At 38.1% G+C, this 19,095-nt stretch overlaps 1 long non-coding RNA gene across 1 annotated transcript; it reads right to left on the bottom strand.

Moving 5' to 3' along the window:
• Window positions 1-10,142: 10,142 nt before the first annotated feature.
• On the bottom strand, window positions 10,143-18,776 carry LOC101715090 (uncharacterized). The gene is made up of 2 exons (XR_205457.4): window positions 15,177-18,776; window positions 10,143-14,113 (listed from the first exon to the last, which is right to left on the bottom strand). It is a non-coding gene; the product is annotated as an uncharacterized LOC101715090 (long non-coding RNA).
• Between the last annotated feature and the right edge of the window lie 319 nt (window positions 18,777-19,095).

The following is a 19,095-nucleotide window of genomic DNA, read 5'->3' as shown; positions in this document are numbered from 1 at the left end:
AGGAATTTCTAAACAGAACCTCACTGCACAAATAGCACCAAGAATCAACAAATGGTATCACATCTAATTAAAAGCCTTTCTACACACAAAAAAAACAAAAAATCAACAAAGTGAACAGAATCTACGGAATGGAAAAAAAATTTTACCAGCTATTCCTCACACAAAGGGCTATATAAAATATATAAAGGACTCAAAAAAAAAAGCCCACCAAAGTAAAAGACCCAATAAAAAATGGCAATTTATATGAATAAACACTTGTCAGAAGAAGTATAACTGCCAAATAAACACATGGAAAAAGTTCAAAATTTCTGGCTGTTTGAGAAGCACAAATTAAAACAACACTGAGATTCCATTTCACTCCAGAAAAAATGGCTATTATCAAGAAATTAAATAACAAACACTTGCAAAGTTGCAAGGAAAAAGGAACCCTGTATTGTCGGTGGGAATGTAAACTAACACAACCATTAAGAAAATCAGTATGGAGATTCTTCAAAATAATAAAACTAGAAATTCCATTTGACCCAGCTATTCCTCTTCTAGGTATGTTCGCAAAAGAGTTAAAGACATCATGTCATCATATTACAATGATATATGCACACCCATGTTTATAGCAGCACAATTCATAACAGCTAAATCTTGGAAGCTGCCTGTATATCCACCAACAGATAAATGGATAAAGAAAATGTGCTTTATACATAATGTAGTACTGCTATGCCATAAAGGATAAACTTGAGTCATTTGCAGAAAAACAAATGGACCTGAAACCATAATGTTAAGTGAAATAAATCAGACACACAAGCTTAAATATCACATGGTTTCTCTTATATGAGAAACCAAAATATAAATAAAGAGAAAGTAAAGGATCAATACTAGGAAATGGGAGATCTTTTGCAAATGGCAGGGGACCGAGAGATGGAGGGGAAGGAGGAGAAGAGAATGGAAAAAGAATCAAAATGTGTTATGTATCTGTACCAACTCTGAATGAGGCATGTGATCATTACATACTGTGAAATGTACTAATAAAAATAAAAGCTGTTATGTATAGCTTAATATAGCTATAAAGTTACAAAGTGCATTTAATGCATTCTATTAATTACTTATATTTTCCCACTTCTTAGTAGTTAAAAAGTCATCATTTTTGCATGTTATATACCAAAAAGGCAATTTTAATTTTAAAACAATTTACTTTAGATCCATATCTTATTAATAAGTATTCCATGTTTTAATTTAATGTATAATTTAATACACTATGATATTTTTCACAATAGATAAAGGCAAAAACTTTACCTTCTCTTATTTAAGAAATTACCCACTCTAATTTTTAAAAATTAATTATGTACAAGGGCTGGGGATTTAGCTCAGTGGTACCCCACCTGCCTCGCAAGTGCAAGGTCCTGAGTTTGATCCCCAGTACCAAAATAATAATAATAATAATTATGCACAAAAAATCATAACCAAAAACTAGAAATGTAATGACATGTTATGCTGAGTTTGATTTGGGAATCAAGCACTAAAATGAGGAGCTAAATCAACAGCAGGTGACTGCCTCAAAAATAGACAAAACTCATTTTCAAAAATATTGGAAAATTTTTTTAAAGTTTGACTATTAAAAATAAAGGACTCAAAAAAATAGCCCACCAAAATAAAAGACCCAATAAAAAATGGCAATTTAAATGAATAAACACTTGTCAGAAGAAGTATAACTGCCAAATAAATACATGGAAAAAGTTTTTAATTTACTATTTTAATTTTTGTATTTTATTTTTGAATAATAAGATTAGGAATAAAGTTCTCAGCTACTGACTGGTGATTTTCTGTTCAAACAAAAAAACTAGTTGTACATATTCTTAATTCTCAAGCAATGAGAAAAATAAACAGGATATAAATGTCTCTATATTTTCTTCTTTTAAAATAAATATTGATTTTTGAAACACTAAGAACTCCTTGTTATGTTACTTGAGAATATTAATTGGAATGCAATAATATAATAGAATGAAGATTAGTTTGAGGTAAATTTGCAGAATTGTTATTATTATTATTCCCATGAGATGAAATAGTGATTGTTATTTATTTATTTATTGAGACAGGGTGTCACTATGTAGCCCAGGCTGGTCTTGAACCCTCACTCCTCCTGCCTTGGCCTTCCAAGTGCTGGGATGGGACGACAGGCATGGGACACTACATTTAGTGTAGCATTGACTTTCTCTTTTTTTTTTGGTATCAGGGATCAAACTGACGTCCTTGCGCTTTAGCAGCAGGCAGCGAAACCACTGAGCTAAATCCCCGGCCCCACCATTGACTTTCTTGATGACACCAAAGGCAAAGGCAACAAAAGAAAAAGTCAACTGATTGGACTTCAGGAAAAATTTTAAACTTTAAGAAAAACTTTTGTGCATCAAGAGATGATATGAATAGAGTAAACTGACAACCTATGTAATGCAAGAAAATATTTGTAAACGATATATCTGATACAGGATAAAATCTGTAATATATACAGAATTGCATTAGTCTGATTCAAAAATGGACAAAAGCCTGAATAGACACTTCTCCAAAGTAAATATACAAATAGCCAAAAAGCACATGAAAAGACGCTTACCATCACTAATCATCAAGAAAATGCAACTCAAAACTGAAAACAAAATTCCATCTCATACTTGTCAAGATGGCTATTATGTTGTTGTTTTTTTAAATTCCACATAACAAGTGTTGGCAAAGATGAAAAGAAATTGGAAAACCTATGTACTGTTGGTAGGAATTCAAAACAACACAACCACTTTATAAAACACCATAGTGGCTCCTCAAAATATGAAAAAAAAAATACCCAGAACTACCTTATGATCCAGCAGCAGAATTGTTACTATAATTCCTCCATTAGTTTGTAACATATATTTTTTGGTACCAGGGATCAAACTCAGGACCTTGCACTTGTGAGGCAGGGGATGGAACTACTGGGCTAAATCCCTGGCCAAAATTATAGTTCTTTAAATTACACACTTTTTTTTTATTTTGGTACCGGAGATCGAACTCGATTCCTTGCACTTGCGCAGCAGGCAGCGAAACCACTGAGCTAAATCCCGGCCCCTTGTGACATATATTTTAATATCAGGATTTCTTATATTTTGTCTTTAGTCAACAATCAATTAAGAGAATTTTTTAAAAAGAGCTATTTAACCAAGTGACAAATCCTCCAGAATTCACTCACCGTAACATTGAACCTTTCTCACTAATGTGCATATTTACTTCACATGTAACTAAAAGCTCTCAAAGTCCATATTATAAAGAAAAATGTTGGTTAAAGAAATACAAATCAAACTAGAAGCTATTAGCTACCATTTGTGATATGAATCCCCTAAAATATAATTTGGAAAATGCTAAAGCAATTAATGTTCAGGACAGCAAGTTACCAACAAATACTGAGAGAGCTATGAGGAAAATGGAACCCTTCTCCACTGCTGGTGGGAATGTAGACTGGTGCAACCACTGTGGAAATCAGTATGCAGATACCTCAAAGAACTAGGACTGGAAGTCCCATTTGACCCAGCTATTCCCCTGCTGGATATCTTCCTGAAAGAATTAAAAGCATCATACCAAAATGATATATGTGCACTCATGTTTATAGCGGCAGTTTGTAATAGCTAAATCTTGGAAAGAACTCAAATGCTCATCAGCGAATGAATGGATAAAAAAGATGTGGCTTTTCTATACAATGGAGTACTACTCAACCATAAAGAAGGATAAACTTGAGACATTTATAGCTAAATGGATGCACCTTGAGACTATACTATTTTTTTTTTTTTGGTACCAGGGATTCAATTCAGGACCTTGCACTTCCAAAGGTAGGCATGGTGCCCTTGAGACTATACTCTTAAATGAAATAAATTGGACATGTGTAAACATTGTATTGTCTCTCTGGTCTGAGGAACTGAAAGGGTAAAGACCAAAATGTATGACAGATAATGTAAAATAGAAAGAAACTGTTCAAAAGGAAAGGGGAACTAGGAGGAAAAAGGAAAAGAAGGAAGGGAAATGAAAAAAAACAAGAAAAGGGAAAAAATGGAAACAAAGATTTTGTAAATAAGGAGGGGAAGAGGAATTGAAGGGAGGAGAGGGAATTGGAAAAAAAAGAGGAATTAAGACATACCATGTACAGGTACAAATTCCCTATGATGAATGTGATCATTATGTATATCTAAATTGTACCAATGAAATTTTTAAAAAGACAGGAAGTTATTAGAACATCTTTAAAAATTACTTGACTTGGAACTTGAAAATGTACTTTTTCAAGGATCCTACACAAAATATTATGTACTATGATCTTAAAAGAAAAGTCCCCATAAAATTACCAAGGATACACAAACTTTTTTAAATGCATATATAAATTTACTTAAGTGAATGGAAGTTGATTTGCATTTAAGATACAGTTGTTGGAAAAGATCAAATCTTCTCTAAGCCTAGTTTCTTTCACTGAGAAAACAGACTTTTGAGTATTTTTTATCCCATGTGTTGTTATTTGCACTGGCTTACTGAGCATATTCTGAAACTGCTCTGTCTGTTCTAGTCTGGAAATTACAGAGGGAGTGACAATGATTTAAACAGGGCTTACCCTGGACTAACCCCCAGAAAGACATCCCCAGTAGCTGTAAAGCAATAATAGCTGATAGCTAAGAAGAGATGTGAATTCTTGGAAAATCATAAGGACATTGCATTACAAATAGGTTGTTCTTTCAACCTAGAAAGGAACTCATCCAACTTGTCCTACCAATTGCTCTACAGTCTAAAAGAAAAAGGTTAAGATGTGAACTTTGGAATAACGTGTTTGTTTTACTGTTTTTCTTTAACAAACCAGTTTTAACACCCTCCTTCTATTGTGTTATATTTGTTCTTCTAACACCTGTTCATCTAACATTCTTTCTTAGCTAATGTCAGTGCCAATAACATTGAGTGAAATCGCTTCTTAAGGTGCAAGAAGCCAGGCCCCAAACCGAATCTGACGTACAGACTTCTTCCTGCCATGCTAAGCAGCTTCTGTTCTCCCAAGATGTGCACCACTACACAGAAAAAGAGTTAAAAAAAAACAAAAGTCAGGAAAAGAGACCAAAGAACAGATGGAACACATGGAAAATGAGTAAAAAGACAGTATGTTTGGGCCTGGGGTTTAGGACAGTGGCACCACGTCTGCCTCTCACATGCAGGTCCTGGGTTCAATCCCAGGAAGAAGAAGGAGGAGGAGGAGGAGAGGAGGAGAAGGAGGAGGAGAGGAGGAGAAGGAGGAGGAGGAAAAGAGGATGAGGAAGAAGGAGGAGGAGGAGAAGGAGGAGAAGAAGAGGATGAAGAAGAAGAAGAAGAAGAAGAAGAAGAAGAAGAAGAAGAAGAAGATATGTTTAAACTCAATGTATCCATGATAACATTAAATGTACATACCCTAAATATTCTAATTTAGAGTCTGAGATTGTCAAACTGGGTTTAAAAAAAAAAGTGAGATCCAAATGCATACTGTCTATAAGGAACTCATTTTAAATAAAAAGACACAAATAGGTTAAAACTAAAAGAGTGGAAAAAAGATGTACCACAGTAACCCTAATTTTAAAAAGCTGCAGTGGCTATGTTAACATAAAGTAAAGTAGATTTCAGAGCAAAGACTATCTCCAGAGATAAAAAGGTTCATTTCATAATGGTAAAGGGGTCAATCTATAAAGAAAACATAACAGTCTTGAATGTTTATGTAATGCACTTAATAGCAAAGCTTCAAAATACGTGAAACAAAAACTGGTAGAACTGAAGTGATGAATAGATAAATCTATACTTATAGTCAGATTGTAACCTTTCTCTCTCAATAATTAATAAAACCAGTAAGTAGAAAATCAGTAAAAGTGTAGAAGACTTAAACACAAACAATAAAATGATCCTAATTAATGCTCTTAGAATACTCCACCTCACTAGTAGACATACATCATTTTCAAGTGCAAATGGAATATGTACCAAAGTAGACCATATTCTCGGCAATAAACAAGTTCTAATAAATGTGAAAATATCCAAATCATGTGACACATCTTCTTTGGCTCTAGTTAAAATCAGCCAGTATTCTTGTAATTCCTGGAGCTTCTCAGCTATTAGAAGAAGAAACTAATGAAATGGAATATAAATGTGATTGATCACAAACTATATGAAATAATTATATATGTGAAAATATGCATGCTATCAAGATTATAGTGACAATTCTCTGGGCCTGAACCCTCTGATTATACATACATGATGCCTAAATATATGGTCCTGAAATTTAGACAAAGGTCTCTGTTTAGACCTGAGCTTGAGGTATGGGCTCCAGTGTAGCTTCCTTCCCCAGAAGCTTCTCACTGTGCAGGATTATGAACTGGCTCAGCTATTACTAAAACAGTACTTTTAGTTCCATTGATTAGGGTTCTCATACATACCTCTGCCAAAACTACTAGGGTGAAATAAGTATTGGGTGGAAGAATGAGGGTGAATTCCTAGGTATGGATATTCCTCACAAGTATACTCTATCAATGGGAAACTAGAAAAGTGTATGCCTTCCACCTCTAAAAAAATGGAAATATGGCTCCCCGCCTCCATCCCAGGCTCCTGGGGCAGAGAGGCTCAGCCGGTCCCAGCACCCGGAAGGAAGCTCCCCCACCGCTATCCCAAGCTCCTAGGGCAGAGAAGCTGAGCCGGTCCCAGAACCGGGAAGGAAGCTCCCCAGCTGCCATCTCAAGCTCCTAGGGCAGAGAAGGTGAGCCAAGTGGGCACCAGAAACACCTCCTCCCATGGAAATGAGAAGACACATAAACAAGTCTCAAAAACAGACTTCTGGATCACCTACAGCAACCCCAAAGGGAAACGAGATGGAACAATCTGATACTCAACCACCTGGACTCTCTGAACTGGCAACAAAAGAGGATCTGGGAAAAATGAAATCAGAAATAATTACTCAGATAACAGCAAAGATTTTGCTCATGGTGCAAGACATGATTAATAAATCTAGAGAGGACACAGATTAAAAAAATAGAGGATCAGAGGAACATGATGGAATCCCAACATAGGAAACAAATGGAATCCATGAAACAGATACAAACATATTTCCAGGAGATTAAAAACTCCATCGAAATTCTGCGCAGCAGAATGAACCAATGTGAGGATAGAATTTCATGTATAGAAGATAAGATTGCAATTAGTGAGGAGGGAAAATGGAAATACTACTGCTAATTATTTATAAAGTGCAACTTAAAAATACTCATGGAAGGCCGGGGTGTGGTGGTGCATGCCTGTAATCCCAGCACCTGGGAGCCTGAGCCAGGAGAGTCACTGTGAGTTCAAGGCCAGCCTGGACTACATAGTGAGACCGTCTCAAAAAACAAAAAAACAAAAAAACAAACAAAATAAAACCTCATGGAAGACTGCTATTTAATAATGCTTTATAAGGAAGAATAGTATATTAACTTTAATGACTAGGATACAAACAAAATTCACTCTGAAAAAATCAAGAAGATTAAAATTATAAAGCCATAGTAGAAACCAATTAATCAGAAATCAAAATTAGCTAACACAGATAAATCCATCCAAAAGCTATTTCGTTATGAAAACAAAAACCAACTGAAGAAACAAATCTGTGGTAAATCAAAAAAATAAGGCAACACAAATAATTATATTTATCATGAGTTTTAAAAGGATTTAATTACTGATTCAAAGATCCAGCAAACTTTAACAAATGCTATAAATGGTGTGTGCTAATGACTATGAAATCTCATCTTGCTCCTACTAAGATTCCTACTAACCTGTTGCATTCCAAATCTTCCCTCCTCCCTTCAGCACCCCCAAAGTGGAGAAATTCTCTTTGAACAAGGCCGTTGACCAACTCTTCTGGCTTGAGAGGGCTGTTTGACCTCTTTCTCTGCCTACAAATGCAAAAAGTTCAGGTTACACTGCAAACCTCAGGGCACATGCCTGTTCCTTTCAAGTGGTGTGATCTTTTCTCTTTTCAAGCAAACTCTAGGCCCATTCTTAGTCCTGTAAGAAAAATGATCCTGGACAAGGTGGAGACTGGAAGGCAGGGAGCTCAGAGTTTGACCTGGAAAATACTGAACTAAGGATTTTGTTGTAGGAGAAAGCAAACAAGGGAATGGAATGAGTCAAGAGCAGATGCTGCATGTTTCATGGGGAAAAAAAACACTGGCTTTGCATCAGGCTAATCAAACTCCTCATCTAGTTGTACCATTTCCATGTTTTAGCTGTATAACTGATATTTTAATCTTCTTGTAAGTTGAAGATCATCATCACCTAGCTCACAGAAATGTTAGGAGAAAATAAAGAGCAAGATGTGATATGATGTTAGTGCAGGGAAAGGGGGATTCACTGTTTATTTGGAAATCTGCCCTGAATCTGCTCTAGAGCAGTCATAACATTCAGCATTCAAATGCAACAGGTGTTCCCTGTCTCTACAGACACACCAACAGCACCAGTGGGCTGCTGTAGGCTGAAGACTTCGCATGAATCAGAAGGTCCAATTGGCATGGCTGAGGTAGGCCAGCATAACCACAGAGACGATGATTTCTTAAGGATGCAAGTAAGGGCAGCATAAGGCTCTCCCTCTTGCCCTCAAGTATCTGGATTTCTTGACCACCAAGGCTTTTGGGCAAAAATGGCTATGAGCTTGAACTGGGGCATAGAGCTAGAGAACCAACCTTGGTCATGAAATAAATATTTGAAACCTTTATCAGGGCACAGACCCATGTGGTGAGGCATAGAGCAGATGAAGACTCTCAGGAGACAGCTCAGCCAAAGGGAGAATGGAGGGTTGTTGATTTCCTTGTATTCTGGTATGTGATGTGTTTGGACTTCAGTACAGAACTCCTGTTCTCTGGTAGCAAATATTTAAGAAAATAAACTGATCATGAATGCTCTGTGAAATGCAGTTTCTCTCGGGAGGAATACAAAGCAGAGCTGAAGAGTTGTCTTGAGTGGCAGAATGGGTGGCTGCATTGGAAATTTCTGAAGCAAATGATAGTAAAATGCAGCTTAAGATGATGATAAACTTCGTATTACTAAAAGGAAGGAGAGATTATTCTGTAAATGATGTGGTAAACCATTTTGGGGAAAAAGTATAAATTGAGCAATCATTTGGAGGGTGAAACTGATAATTCTTACCAAAATGCGCTCAGATTTAATAGAGACTTAAATGTAAAAAAGAAATTACAGTAAAATATAGATGAACATTCATATAATCTTGACATGTGAAGTTTTTAGAAATATAACAAATGTTAGAAACCATAAGGAAAAGAGTAATAAGATTAAATTTTACATAAAAGTAAACATTTCTCTAAAGCAAAATAAAAAAGAATATTAAAGACAAACAAAAATCTGTGAAAATATTTGTAGCACAAATACCAAATATATTTTGAAAACATACATATAAAGATATCTTACAAATTAAAAATGAAAAAAATAACAAAAATGGACAGAAGACCAAACAAAACATGAATTTTATAATTTTAGCCATGAATTTAGGGTGAAAAAAGATTTTAGTTTTGCAGCTATTCAACAAATGTTAATTAAAACAGAAGATGTCATTTTATTTTCCAGATGGACAAAGATGTGAAATAATGTAATTATTGTAAATGTTGTTGAACCTCTAAGAAAATGAGTGTCTTCACCAAGGATGAGAATGTAAATTGGCACAAATTTTCTGAAGAAATTAGTCAGTATGAATTAAAATTCTTTAAAATTACATTCACTTTGTTTAGCAATGTGACTTTCAGGAATTTATTCTAAGAAAGGAGTAGAATTTTTTAATAATAAATAAGTTAAACTCCCAAAATGAGCAAAAATAAGAAATTAAAGAATGGCATATATACACAATGTTACATTGTAAAATTAAATAGTATTTATTATCTTTGAAAAATGCTTATATTACAAAACAGCTTATAGAATACAATTCTATAACATATATTATTACATTATGTGTTATATTTGCACATACACTTAAAGAAAAATCTAGAAGAATTAAAAGAAGTTAAAATCTGGAAGTTCTAATAATTCCCCAAATTATATATTCTGTGGTTTCAAAAATATTTCAATATATATGCTAATTTGTTTCATTTATACTGGTAGGTCCTCTTAGGTCATTGCTATTGTCTATTTGTTCCTTTTTTTTTTTTTTTTTTTTTTGTACCGGAGATCAAACTCAGGTCCTTGCACTTGCAAAGCAGGTGGTGGAACCACTGAGCTAACTCTCCGGCATCTTTTTTGTAAGAGTTTCTTTTGCCTATGACTTGTACTCTAACATTTTGGCCATTCTTTTAAGATTATGGCACACAGTATATTAACTAATGTTATTTTAAAATTATTTATTATGAATTTTTGCTTTATTTTTCATAAAAGGCTATTTTTAAAAAATATTTTCTTTATTAATATCCTCTTGTATTACTTTGAATTTAAACTTGTAACAAAGGAATTTTTTTTTAATTGGTACCAGGGATCAAACTCGGGTCCTTGCACTTGCAAGGCAACCACTGGAACCACTGAGCTAAATCCCTGGCCCTCAAAGGAATTTTTTAAATAAAGATTTGAAAAAGAAAAAATAAAAATAAAATCTGGAAGAATTAAAAGGCAGTAAAATTGTTTTCTTTCCAAGAAACTAATTTCGACCTGGGCCACCTCAAGGGAGAAAAAAAGGATTGAATAAATTTGCTTAAAAAGGCTAAAGCAGCTCAAGAAATTGAAGGAAGAGTTGTACTTTGAAGATACAGTTGAGGGCTAGGGATATAGCTCAGTGGTAGAGTGCTTGCCTGAGTGGAAGCATGGGTGAGACCCTGGGTTCAGCCTCCAGTACAGAAAAAAGAAGAAAAGAAGAAAAGAAAAGAAAAGAAAAAAGAAAAGAAAAGCCAGGATCTGCAGAACTTTTTCCTATACCACCCTGATGAAATTGTTCCCATGTAGACCAAACAAAAATAGTCTAAACATAAAATTGTGTCTACACATAAAATTGTAGTCTGAACGTAAAATTCTATGAACAGGGTTTCTGATTGGCTCAACATGAGCCAGAAGTGGATGAGTAAACTATGGCCAGGCAGGTCGGCCGAGGAGTACTGGGGTGGCAGATTAGGTCATTCCCTGTGAATTGATGGCCAGGGCTGGAATGAGAGATTTCGTCAGCAGGGCAAGTACTCTCAGAAATCCTCCTATGAGAATATGTTCCACCATGTAAAAATAGGTTATCCTAGGGTGAGATAGCAAATGCCTTTTTGTTGTGGTTTGTATCACTCAACAGAGGTTGGGTTGCAGGTGACTGAAATACAACTCTCACCATTTTAAACAGGAAGTGGAAATTATCAAAAGCTCACATAGCTGTGGTGAGAGGAGGGTGCAACTGGCCTAGGAACAGCTGAAAACAGAATCATGGACCCTACTGCCGGGCTCCTCTCTCCACCTGTCATTGTGATTCTTTCTGAGTGTCCCCTTACTTCTCTCTGAATTTCTCCATACAACAAGAAACAGCTGCACCAGGCTTACTGGCCTAGCATCTCCCTGCTTCAGACCAGGACAGTGATATGTGTTTTGTCTGATTCCAAATTTTAGAACACCAGAGAAGACTCTGACTTGCTTACCTTGGGCAGGAATCTTTACCATCTTTTTTGCCATCATATCTGTACTACCTGGCATGTGGCAGAGCCTTCCTGAATGTGAAATTAAGAGTGGATGTGAGAGAGATGAAGAAGACCTTGTCAACAATGATTTCTGAGTTTGTGTGACTAGTTGGGTGATAATAACTCAACCAGACTTCAGAAGAGTAACAAACAGCAGGCTTAGAGGGCCTAGAAGTATTGCTTAGCAGGTAAAATTGTGATTTTAGAGTTAGACTTGATTTTAATTCCAACTTCACCACTGACAGATATGTGCTGTGGACAAATTATTTCAATTTTCAAAGCCTCAGTTTTCCCATCCAAAAAATAAAGATAATACTAACACCCAGTTTACAGAATTTATTATGAAATTAAGTAATGTACACTGTGGAAAATGCTCAATAATCATAATATTCTCCTTTCAACTATGCTATATCATGCTTTCAAATTTACTTTCATTATTTTTGTGGTTTAGAACTGATTTTTTTTCTGATAGTGTAAGTTTCATTTTTCAGTATTTGTGACCACCCTGTTTCTCCAGTAAACAGGGCAAGGATATGTGTTCAGTTGTACTCATCTTAGTGAGGAGAAGGAATTTGGCAGTGCCCACCCTACCTCTGTTCCATGTCACAGCATAGCCTGTGCCAAAAGAAGAGTTTGTAGGTTGCACATGGGTATCACCAATAGTGCTCTTGTTAGGCTTCCATGCAGTAATAGCTGGGAAATGGTGACAGTCATATTCAGGAAGGTCAGGCCTGAAAGGCTCTAGGACAGTGTAGGAACAACTACACAGTTGCACTTATTCATTGTGCTACCCCACTCAAACATAGGGATACTCAAAGGGATTTTTGCCTCTCTCTCTGAATCTTAAATCAAAATCAGTTTTCTCCTTCTCTGGGTTTTTCAATATCAGGTTCAAGTTTAGAATACATCCTTCATCTATGAGAAAATGCAACTTTGAAAGCCTAAGTTATTCACATAATCTTTTTGATTTCTCTACATATAAACAATGTAACTTGGAGGCCACACCAATCCTTAAGATAGGTGGTGCTTTGAAGATGCAAGTGGAACCCAAAATAAGAAGGAAATTTTGTGAGTACATTTTACTTTCTTTTCATTGGTAGAATAAATTCTAATATTTTATACAAAAGTCTAATTTTTATAACATCTTCCAATAGTTTGGGGCAAATTACATTTTCCAAAGATGGTTGTGCCAATACAAACTCTGATTATAGAATGTAAAAATAACAAGTTTCATTCAAAAGATACTGATTGAATCCCAGTAACTATTGATATTGGCATCATGACATAAAATTCAGACCTTTACATTTCATTAAAAATCTTTTTGTGCGGGGCTGGGGATTTAGCTCAGTGATGGTGGAAGGTCCCAAGTTCGATCCCCAGAACAACAACAACAGCAAAAAACCAGAAGCCAGGGATTTAGCTCAGTGGCACCACGCCTGTCTCGCAAGTCCAAGGTCCTGAGTTCGATCCCTGGTACTAACAAAAAAAAAAAATCTTTTTGTGCACTCTATTCTGGTTTAGTGCAATGCTGAAAGCCTAGAATATAAAGTTAAATCCCCTGGGTTTGATTTGTGGTTGACTACAAACCCATTGTTCACTTAATGTATGCCAGCTGATATTATGATTCTGGGGATAGTTGTGCAAGTGGCTGATGCAGAAGGAAGGAGAGGGAGAACCAGTGATCTAACCCTAAACTGACTTTCTTGTGTTCAGGTTAGTAAGTGAAAGCAATGAATAGTGTGTTGCCTCACCCCACTGCTGCTCCAGTGGGCATTTTTGAGACAACCACATCCCAAAATGTTGTGGACGAACTAAGGCTGCCCCTGGAGGGGCTGGACCCATCCACAGACTTTCTAGAAGCTCAGGGTTAGGAATGGATGTGTGTAGAGGCGAATATAGAAAGGAGAGATCAAAGCCGTTTAAGGAAAGCCAGCCCTTTGGTGGGAAAGGACCAGATTCAGGATATTAGTTGTACCCCAAAAAAACTTTATGTTTCAGCATGTCTCCCAAGTCTGGGCCTCATTTACATAAGCCAGGCCCCTCCTACCCTCTACCTTGGAGCAGGGAGCTGGGGCAATATCAGGGCAAAGCCTACAGAGCAACTGTGCCAAGGAGGGGCTGGGCAGCAACTTTGGAAGAGAGGAGGGGAAAGCAGAGTCCTGAAACTTTTCTGCTTTACTCAGTGAGCAGGAGGAAGGCACCCTCCTTCTCCTGTTCCAACTAAATGCCACATTCCTCATAACTTGTCACACGTATCCCACCCTGTGTACCCTTAGCACCGTACTATATGGAGTCCTTTCCCTTTGTTGCATGTATGCCTCAAAAAGGACTCTGAATTCAATATTTTTATTTTTGTCCCAGTAAAGATGAGAAACTAGAGTTTGTTGTGAGATGTGAAATTTGAATCCATTGCTGATTCCGAGGCTCATGATCTTCCAACTATGCTGTGCTGATTCCTACAACGAAGAAAAGTAAAATTTTTATTCCTATACACCAAATCACTCCCTTAACCACAGTCTCAGGAAAACTGGACAAACTAGGACTTGAGATCCACAATAACAGGATATGCTGAGAACAGCAGAATTCTCTGGTTATCATACACACTCATTACCTGCTCCTATTCTGCCTGTTTACATCTCAGGAAATGAAGGGAGGGGGAAATTGACAAGCAAGAAAACTCAAGAAGTTTCCCTCAGCAGTGTGGTTGTCTCACATTTTGTTATCAGCAGGACAGAGACAGGTCAAGGTCTTGATAGGATGAGTGCATGGCCCATGACTCCAGTGGTTAAACCAGATTGGAGGAGGCCCAGGAAGAGAAATGCAATCAACAGATACAGGTTTAGCAGCCACAAGTTCAACGACCGAGACACCAGCATTTCCCTCCCCCAGCCAGGTCTGATTCAAGGGTTTACATAGACGCATAGGGTCTAGCAGATGGTGGAAATAAAGAAGGGCCGGGGACGCAGCTCAGTATGAAGGCCCTAGGATCAATCCCCAGTACCTACAAAATAAATAAAAATAAAACAAAATCCCAGCTTGAATGTGTCTCTCTCTGGGTTATTCTAGGAACAACCTCTCTGGGTTGTTCTAGGAAATACAATGAGACAATATCTGCAAAGGACAAGCACAGGTAGCGTTCATTCACTTTGCTTAGCAAGGGTTGTTCTAGAGTTCTGCAAAAGGTTACAGAGTTCTGCCAGCTTAAGGCCTTAAATATTTGAATCAGCCTGCTTCCCCGGCCTCAATTCAAGCTACTAGAAAATGCTCCACCAAAACATCAAATCTGACCACATGAAACTCACAGAAGTACCGATTCAAAAGAAAAAAATTCACAGTACAACTTTAGCCTAGTATTCTACTGTCACACCATCTATCTACCTGCTGAGCACTGTTAATTAATATAGTTTAGAAAGCCTCTAGTTTTCTTGGAGAATAGCACATTCTGTCCACTGTGTTCAAGGAAAGGGTGATTTTCTAGCATTCCCAGATTACAGTCTTTTCCCGGTTACAGTTCCTTACCTATTCATCATGCTGACCTTGAATGTATCCCTGTCCAAGGTGGCTTGGTTCAGAAGTGGTTCCTTTTCTAGGATGAACCCTAGATTTTCTTCAGCCTTAGTGACACATAGGACATTCACGGCATTGTGCATTCAATGCCATTGTCTAGTTGCAGAATATTTTCATCAAAAGAAAATCACATACCTGTTAAGCAATCATTCTTCATTTCTCCCTCCCTGCTATACTCTGGCAACCATTAACTTGCCTTCTGTTGGTACATTATTTGCTTATTCTTTTTTTTTTTAATTTTTTTTAAGTACCAGGGATTGAACTCGGGACCTTGCACTTTCAAGGCAGGCGCCAGAACCACTGAGCTAAATCCCCAGCCCTGCTTATTCTTGATGTTTCACATAAATGAGATCCAAGACTAACTCATCAGACTGAGAGGTCCTGCTCTAGCCACAGCCTAGACTATAAGATGGCCCTAAAAGTGGTTTTCCCTAAAAAGATTTGATTGGGCTTCTCCCTCAGTGATTCCCTTGGGTTGAAAGTCCAGTTTTCTTCTTCCGTGGGCCTATACTGACCCAACCTGGCCTTGCACACCAGAGCTAACAGCTTCAGTACTATCATGGGGCCATTTTGCTATATGAATAAGCTCTTTCATTCCATTTACAGCCAAGGAATTAGATGTGGTTTCTTGAGGAACAAGTATAGGATGAGACAGAGCTCAAAGGAACTGTAACACAAGAGTGTGAATAGAGCAAGGGTTGATAAAGAAGACTAAGAACAAATGATCAGAGAAATAGAGAAAAATCCAGGACTGTGTAATGTCACAGAGGCCAAAGGAAAACAGGCTGCAAGAAGAGAGCAGACTCAGTCTCAAAATAAAAAATAAAAAGGGCTAGGAATGTAGCTCAGTGTGAAGGCCCTGGGTTCAATCCCCAGTATCACAAAAAAAGGAGGAGGAGGAGGAGAAAAGAGCAGTCAACAGAGATCAGACAAGGTGAAGACTGAAAAAGAAACCTGCCCAAGGTAGTTCTGGTTGCGAGATGCCTTAGCTGGAAACCCTATTGCTGTGGATTGCAGGTGGACTAGGAGGTAAGAGAGCAATTACCACTCTCAAGAGCTTCAGCTATCGAGGAGACTTTATCTTAAAAGGGGCATGAGGTCTAAAGAAGGTTGTCTTGGGTTTCATCTATGGGATGTTTGTTTCTGGCTGTGGAAGAAAAGAATGTGCTGGTAGTTCTCCATAGAGCAGTGATTACGATGCAGAAGAGAGGACAACCACCACACTGCAGTCCCTCAGAAGCAGAAGATGGACCCAGCACAGAGATCCTCTGAAGGTGTATCTGCCCCTGCCCTGGGAATCTAGGGGGAGGACTCCACCAACCACACAATCTGGGAGCAGGGAGACCCCTGATGGAGATTGTGGGGGAGAAAAAAAGTCAGGTGGAAGATGCAGGCTGGGGTTCAAGGGTGACATTGGCCTCCTCCCCAAACCAGCCTTTCCTCACATCAAAAGAACTTCTCATAAATGGTTTTTGACAAGTAATTGGTGCATAGCCAGCCTGGCTTCTGGTGCTACCCCTCAGGGACTTTCTCACAGCTGTCCTAGGGGCAACAAAGCCTCTTTTTGAGGCTCAGTCTTTCACTGGGTAAAAGGGACAGTGATGAGCAAGAAAAGCAGAACTAGAGCAAGAGCCAGAACACAAGATCGATGACTCCCAAACTCTCAGCCCAGCCCATCTGACAGACATGCCATCCCTTACATGGAACAGGCTCAGAGAGCTGAGCCAACTAAGTAGATGAGGAAGTGATCAAAGTAAGTGTGCAGAACATATTTGTTTTTAAAAATAATAAATCTGTGCATCATAGATTATCCTGCCTCTGCAGGAGGTAGATTTGTTTAGCCTTTCTGTGAGAGTTGGCTCTGTTTCCAATTAAATTACACAAAAGTCAGAGCCAAGCAGAAGCGAGAGGAAATTGTTAAATCTGGTAACTGGATACCAGAAGCCAGAGCACTCAGGGAGGATTGTGGACATGAGTTGTGCAGCAGCCTGCAGCAGCGGCAACTGAAGCCTTTGTCCACTCTGCTCATCTTCCTCTGTCTGAGACCTCTGCAGGCCTCCACTCCCCATTGGTATTTATAACCGCACCCAATTCCATTGAAATGCTCCCCTCCTCTCCTCTTAGGTATTCCTATCACAGCTGTGATCATATGACTATGATACAATTGTAAGGGCAGAAACTAAGGGGACAGGAATGATATTAATTCTCAGGTCCTCACCAGAACCCTCAGAAGAAAAAAAAACTATCTGGAACAAAGTAATTTTTGCAAAGCCAAGGCCTTATCGGTCACTCAGCATAAAGGTCACAGGTATAAGTTTCAGTGATTTTGCATATGCTCTGTGTGAAGAACCAGAGAGTAAATATTTTAAACTTTGTAAGCCAGGGAGGTCTCTGTTACAATTACTCAACTTTGCCATTGTTGCTTGAAAGCAATTATCAACAATAGGTAAATGGATGAGCTTGACTGTGCTCCAAGAAGATTTTATTTATGGATATTGAAATAGAATTTCATATAATTGTATGCCACAAAACATTCTTGCATTTTTCCTCTCACACTTTAAAAATGTAGGTGGGGAGTGTAACTGAATAGTAGAAAACTTCCTTGAATATATAATATGGCCTTGGATTCCATCCCCTGCACCACACACACACACACACACACACACACACACACACACACGCATGCACACATAATCATTCACACAAAAGTAGGTGCCCTTCCAGGTTTGACCTGTGAGCCAACATGGTTTCCATGGTTATCTACACAATTCCACCAAGATGCCTGTAGGCTAAGCTTGCATACATCCTTGAAGTTGAATGTTCTTGTGTCCCCATGGGAATCTTTACCAGAGCTGAAAGCCAAGAACTCAAAAATCCAGGAAGACCTTCCTAGCTCCACATGCAGTCATCATCCTGAGCAGTTCTGTCATCTTTCTGAGGTTCTAAGGAGGGTGGATGACAGAGCCCCATTATTTACAAAAAGTAAGGATATCCATTTCTCCCTTTCAGGAACAATCTTAGCTCTCATTATCAAAGACTTTACTCCTTTCCCTAGCACGTTATGCTCAAATCCCTTGAGGCCAAGGGGGAAAATGGCAGGAAGGGAGGTGCTCTGCCAACTACTTCTTTGGGTTCTGCAACAAGGAAGGAGAAAGACTTGGCCACCTGCTTGGAATGTTGAGTAAAGTATAAAGGAAACAAAGACAAATAACTCAACAAATTATCCTGCCTGGGAGTAGAGCTTTCTAGCCCCCAAGCCAGTTGAAACCTCAACATTCTAAACCGAAGAGATCAGGCTATTCCTCCAGACCTCAATGAGTAATGATTTTTAAGTTTCCTCAGAAAAATCCCCAAGAGAGAGGGCTCAGTTAATGGTGACCGAGAAAGGAAGTACATAATTCAGCATACCAGGCTTTCAAGATAGGGACTCACAATCGTGGCTTACAAGTAACTTTGTTCATCATTTTGACCAGTCACTGTAGCTACTTGGAGCCCACCATAAATTCCTAATACTATATCTGTGGTCAAAGAACACCTCTCAGCCAGTTTCCACCTCCCTCACAAAAACCAGTTTTACTTACGCTTTGGATTAAAAACTTGCTTAATCTTTGTGTAACTTCAGTCACAATTCCAAGAATGAAAGGTGAAAAGCCACTCTTGTCATGAAAATTTTCAGTCTCCCAGCTCAGGCGGGCCCTCTTCCTCCTTCCAGTCTTAAAGCATATGCTTAGTGAAACCTGTTATTCATGTCGTCATTGCACTCTTGGCCTATCTTAGGGCTCTGTGGTGACACAATTGGCTTCAAGCACAGTTCCTACAGCCACAAGTATCTCCCACCCCAAGTATGGCAGCCAGGCATACTGAGAGAGAA

Source organism: Heterocephalus glaber, unplaced genomic scaffold (genome assembly GCF_053883595.1).
Source record: "Heterocephalus glaber isolate CG9 unplaced genomic scaffold, H.glaber_assembly_v1.0 deba00001479, whole genome shotgun sequence".
Taxonomy (NCBI): domain Eukaryota; kingdom Metazoa; phylum Chordata; class Mammalia; order Rodentia; family Bathyergidae; genus Heterocephalus; species Heterocephalus glaber.
Note: the sequence above shows the minus strand (reverse complement) of the source record. Positions and strands in the feature narration are given on the sequence as shown.